This window comes from Sebastes fasciatus, chromosome 21, assembly GCF_043250625.1.
Source record: "Sebastes fasciatus isolate fSebFas1 chromosome 21, fSebFas1.pri, whole genome shotgun sequence".
Classification (NCBI taxonomy): domain Eukaryota; kingdom Metazoa; phylum Chordata; class Actinopteri; order Perciformes; family Sebastidae; genus Sebastes; species Sebastes fasciatus.
Window position 1 is genome coordinate 15,714,456 of NC_133815.1, and position 6,000 is coordinate 15,720,455.

A 6,000-nucleotide genomic window follows, 5' to 3' on the forward strand; every position below is an offset into this window, starting at 1 on the left:
TGCCTTGTTGGGCTGCAGTTTGCCATGTTATGATTTGAGCATATTTTCTTATGCTAAATGCAGTACCTGTGAGGGTTTCTGGACAATATTTGTCATTGTTTTGTGCTAACTGATTTCCAAAAATAAATATATACATACTTTGCATAAAACAAGCATATTTGTCCACTCCCATGTTGATAAGAGTATTAAATACTTGACAAATCTCCCTTTAAGGTACATTTTGAACAGATAAAAAATTGGATTAATTTGCAATTATAAATGATTAAATATTTTAATCGATTGACAGCCGTATTCAAAAATAAATTTTCGGTGAAAAAAGTATGTACTGTATATGTGTGTATAAATATGTTTGGGCACAGTTTTGTGATGAGATTTCAGCTTGTTGCTAATTGTGCCTTTTCAGCTGCCAGCGGGTTATAAACCACGCAGGCATCAACAGATTGTCGGCTCTCAGCTGCCAGCCTCCCACCAACTGCCTTTGTGCCACTGCCACTTGACATCTCCATTCGCTGTGTGTGATGATGTAAATAATTACACTCAATTAGCACTTAATTAACAATGCTGAAACAAAAGGACAAGTCCCTGGGCGCAGCTCGTCTCCTCTCTCTGTGCATCGCTCCCTCTCTCTCTCTCTCTCTCTCCCTCTCTCTCTCTCTCTCTCTCTCTCTCCACACACACATCAGGGAAAACAAAACATGTCAGCTTTTGACAATGTGCCATCTGTCCTCGAGCCAACAGATAGGCTTAGACACACGCACACACAGATACAGCCCCTCTGCGCCCATAAGACACGCAGAAACACTAATCGGGTCCTTAGGCGAACATAATTACAGCTTGCCATGTTAATTACCTAACAATTAGCAGCCGTCTCTTCCAAGGGGCAATCAATGAATTAGCTTGTGATTCCTATGTTGAGTTGGCAGACGAGCCCTCCCATTCACGCTCTTCTCCCAATTACTCTTTGACACTTTTTGCCCGCGCTCACACACATACTGTACATGTCCAATACATATAGAATAAGCACCCACATGGCACAGAAAATAGGAATTAATTCACACTTCGCCCAATTAGCTTATCTTATATCCCAAGGTGGATTGTAAAACCGTTTTGCACCTTCAGTAAGCAAAGTGGTCAAGAATTTCATTTCTCCTTCTCTATATGCAACCGAATGCCTGAGGGCAACAGTTTAAAATTCAATGTAGAAACAGGCTGCGGGGGAAAAACGTTAAAAAATAATCACAATAGAGGAAATTGAACAAATTGGGTGTCTTGTATTGCTCTTTGTCTTTGTAATTCCCGCTCGTTATCGAATGAATAATGAGAAAATCTTGCCGCTGTGATGCCAAATATGAATCTTAATGCCAATTTTGATTGGAAACAAATTGGTGGAGCAGGTGCAGTCCTGAGACTAATGATCAATAAAAAAAACTCATATTTCATCATTTTTAGAGGACCTAAAAAGCTATCAGTTTGAAAAATGTGCACTCTTTACCAGAGAAATCATCCATCACTGCTCCTATTGAATTTCCCATATTAAAACTCCAATATGGAAGTCATATAGGCTGATAACACAATCAGATTGAAAATTGAGAAAAATTCACCTCCTGCCGATAAATGTATATCACGGATTAGTGCACTTGGATGGTTGCTTCCTCAGTGAAAAAAAAAAAAAATGAATCTGTTGACCTCTTGGAAGGTGAACAAACCTTGTGCTCTCTCTTGTTGCATTCAAGCCACGCACCACCAAGCTCCTACATATATATATATATATATATATATGTGTGCAAACCAACAGCACATTTATAGAACCTTGCATTATTTGATGTATATAATTGAATTGCGCCTCTTTCTCTCGCCCTTATAGAATTTTTTATTCCTCTCATTACTCTTCATATTGCAGTGGATATTACTGGGGATATTAGAGCGGTACAGATTGGCCTTTAGCTTTTTTTATTACTGAAATCTGAGGCTGGCCACATGCGTAGGTAATTCATTCATCCTGATTGCCTTGTGTTATATTTATACGTCAATGCAATATGCCTCTGCCTGCCTGCTGTGGCAGCTGCTGGTGACATATTATACATCATGAAATCAAGAGATGAGATGCATATTCTTATTTATAAACATCCTGCTAAGTAGGGTTAAAAACATTAGACAACAGTCCAAAAATGGACACGCATTCTTTCTCCCTCTTTCAGCATGACCGTCACAGACCACAGTGGCCATGCTAGTCCAAGCCACAGACAGCTCTCTAATAGGCCCGGCTGTCTCCTTCTTAATTTGCTGAAATTGCAAAATCAATAGGTGTAGTCGTAGCCGCCCGCTCCCTGTTTTAGTGGGAAAAGATAAAGTCTATGGGAAGGCAATCTTCACTTTCAATTTGCTCCCTGTTCAGCATCGAGGCCGAAGTGCTTATCACTCTACTTAAAGAGACCGTATGCCTGTCTCATGGTGGGTAGTACTGGTGGACGGGCATTCAGCGTACTGGAGAGCTTCGAAAACACACTCGCACACATACACACATCATTCTTCTGATCTGTACTACAGCCCAAATAATATCAGCATTATTAATTATTGTCTGCTATCCAAATTTGTAGGGATGCGCCGATACCGATGACGGATCGGATATCGGGCCGATACTGACTCAAATAGCTGGATCGGGTATTGGCTCTATTCAATTCAATTTTATGTTTATATACTATACACATTATATACTGTAATTTGAATTTCTGTTTAAGTTTTGACCAATTTGTTGCTGCATTAAAAAGGTTTACACCTGAATTGTAATTCCTGTTGCTTGTGTACGATTTATCATTTTAATAATAAATAACAATTAAATAAATGTATATCTATGTATTTATTGGTCACATTTTGTTTCACAAAGTTAGGAAAGCAATGTTTAAGTCAAGCCTGATGTTACCTTACACATAAAAGAATGATCCCAAAGACTGGTATCGGATCGGTACTCTGTATAGGCCGATACCCAAAAAGCCCAGGTATCGCTATTGGTATCGGGACTGAAAAAGTCAGATCGATGCATCCCTACAAATTTTCTTATTTTTCTAAACTGTATCAACACTGGAAGTAAAATAATTCTGTCCTCTTTTGCTTTTTCTCTCATTTATCTTGTCAGGAGATTTAGGATTTGTGGATTTCTTCCCTCCTATCAATACAGTTGCTCCACCTACAACTATTGCTGTCTGGATGTGAAAACTTTAATGCTTAGTATCTCAAGACTCTTCTGAACTCTAGGTGGGTGTGGGGGTGGGTGGGAGTCTTCTAATTCCAAGCTCACAAGGATTATGTGACAACATCTTGGCTAAATCCTTTACTGTAAGATCTGTCGCTATGTGTCGCTGGAATTGTAGTTTTCCATAAGAGAGCAATCCCAAAATTCAGAGACAGCACCTGCACATCTGGGCTGGTGTAAAATGACTGTTTTTGTGCATGTCTATACATTAGAGTGTGCTTCCATGCATGTTGTTTGTAGATATGGATCTGTGGATGCATAAATGTGAATGCACAGTGTGTATTTGTGTGTGTGTTTTGAGATATGCGTGCTCTAAGCAGCTCTTGTCAGTATAGGATCTTTTGTCTCAGCGAGCCTGGTCGTCCTCTCCTAATCTCCCCTTGATGCTGCATTTACCCATAATCCTTTCTTTCATTAACTGCCCTCCTCGTACAGCGCCACCTTTATTGCAGTCTTTCACTTTCTAATTGCAAAGAGACAAGAGCAGGGGGGGGGAGGTGAGTGTATGTGTGTGTTGTAGAGAGAGGCAGGGTGGGTGGTGGGTGCATTCAGTGCATCTGCATAAGAAGTTGTGTTGGTGGAGGCCAGACCATAATCGAGGGGAAGAGGGAAGGACAGAGGGTGTGGGTGGGGCTGGCTTTGTGGTTGATTGCAGAAATAATTTCACATGTTGTAGAAAAGAGCTTAAAGAAAAATGTTAATCTGGATATTAAGAACATTATATGTCCGAGTTAAGGGGGTCACCGCCGTGGCTGCTCTTGGCAGGAAATCCATAGAAATTAGAAACAGGATTTTGATGATGAAGATGAGACAGGATGAGGGAGGGAGAGAGAGGGAGGGGGTGAGCCAGAGCGAGAGAGCAGTTAATGTGTGCGCTTGTAGTACCACCATTATAAGTACAATCGTACCAATTCGTGGAATTTTCTAATTACTTTGCGACTTCAAAAAAATGTTTTCAAATCGTCCCACATTATAATAATACAATAAGCAGATTTACCGGAAGAGAGGAGGAGAGACAGAGCAGCTACAAGAGGGGAGGGAATAGGAAATGTTTCCAAAACATCCACTGGTGGGTTGCATTTTAAAAATGTTGTTTTTGTGTTGTTAGCACGAAGCGAAAAAGAAGGAGGGAGGGAAAAGGGGGGGAGTGAGAGGAATAAGAGAGGGGAGAGGTTCAATTTTGAAAACACTCGTACTGATGCATATTTATGACCGTACGTCATAAATGCACTTTATGATAAGGCAAATAATTCACACGGCGCATCACAGACATCACTTTAACATATTCTATAAGCAGAGTTAAAGACCGCCTTGTTTGCCGTTTCCTATTTCACAATAACCCCTCCAACAATACCCCCCCCCCCCAACCCTCTCTCTCTCTCTCTCTCTCTCTCTCTCTCTCTCCCTTCGTCCTCCCCACCTGCTCCCCCCAGCCTGTCTCTCTCTTCCACCAATGAACGCAGGCTTCAGTGAGGCCCTATACTTGGTTACACACTGGCCCCTATTGGCAGTCTCACCACTTGGCCAGATCTAAAGTGATGCATGCAAATGGGCAGAATTGCATCTCTGCAAATGGTCAAGCTATTTTTATTTTTTTAGATTTTAGATTAAAATGAGCTGTCCTAAAATAAATGTATGTGACATGATGTTGTTTTTATCATGATGTGATTTTTTTTTAATAATTAAATTAAAAAAGAAATGTATACAATGAAAGGGAATGCCACATAAATGGAACAGAAAAAAATTACACTTCTTAAATTAAAATAAAATACATTTATCTCATTTAATAGCATTTTAAAATCTGATTGAAATGATGGAATAGTTTTCATATTGATTTTTTTTTCTCATGCTGTCATTTTCTCTTTTTTTTCACCCAGACATAAATATTTGTTCAGGTCTGAGGGAATGAATATCACTGTCAGAAACATGGAAATTGATCTCAACAGTAATATCCCTCAATTAATGTTGGGAGTTCTCTTTTTCCAGGGAGGAACAGTGCGTCAGTACATTTCTGCAGCTAAATACATGATTATACTTAAGCCCCCGTAGTTAGGTGTGCCCAATTTCCACGTACTAACACAGAAGGAACACAAGGTCACACACTGAGAGAGTCAGGGAGAAATGAGCAGAAATGGAGGACGGAGTGAAAGACGAAGAAATGAAGACACAGGGAAGGTGTAGCATGACCACAATTTTGTTACACTGTTATGAAAGACATTCTCGAGACTGGGAAAAGGCCACTTTACAAACTGGATAACGGATAACCTCCATGCAGCGTCAGTTATAAAGCGTCAAAGATGAGGAGTGATCACGAAATGACGAACATGTTCTCTTTTCTTAGATGATGGACTCATATTAGCATGCACCCTAAACGTCCGGATTTATGAAGTAGAAGAAAAATATGAGAAATTGTATAAACCGCAAAACTACACAGAAAAATAATATGCAACTTCCACATCATATATATCATAGTAAATTGATATCTTTGCATTTTGGATCTTTATCTGAACAAAGCAGACATTTGAAGATGTCACCTTGGGCCCTGGGAAGCTCTGAATAATAGTTTTTAAATGAGATTAAATGATAAATCAAAAAAATATTTGGCAGATTAATTGATAAAAGGAAATAATCGTGAGTTGCAGCTTTAAAGTTAAACAGCAGGGGTGAGCAATTTGACAATATATAGTGTGAGATGATAAAGATTTGTCATAACTTTTGTTAAGATTTACAGGATTTTTGCATTCGTATGA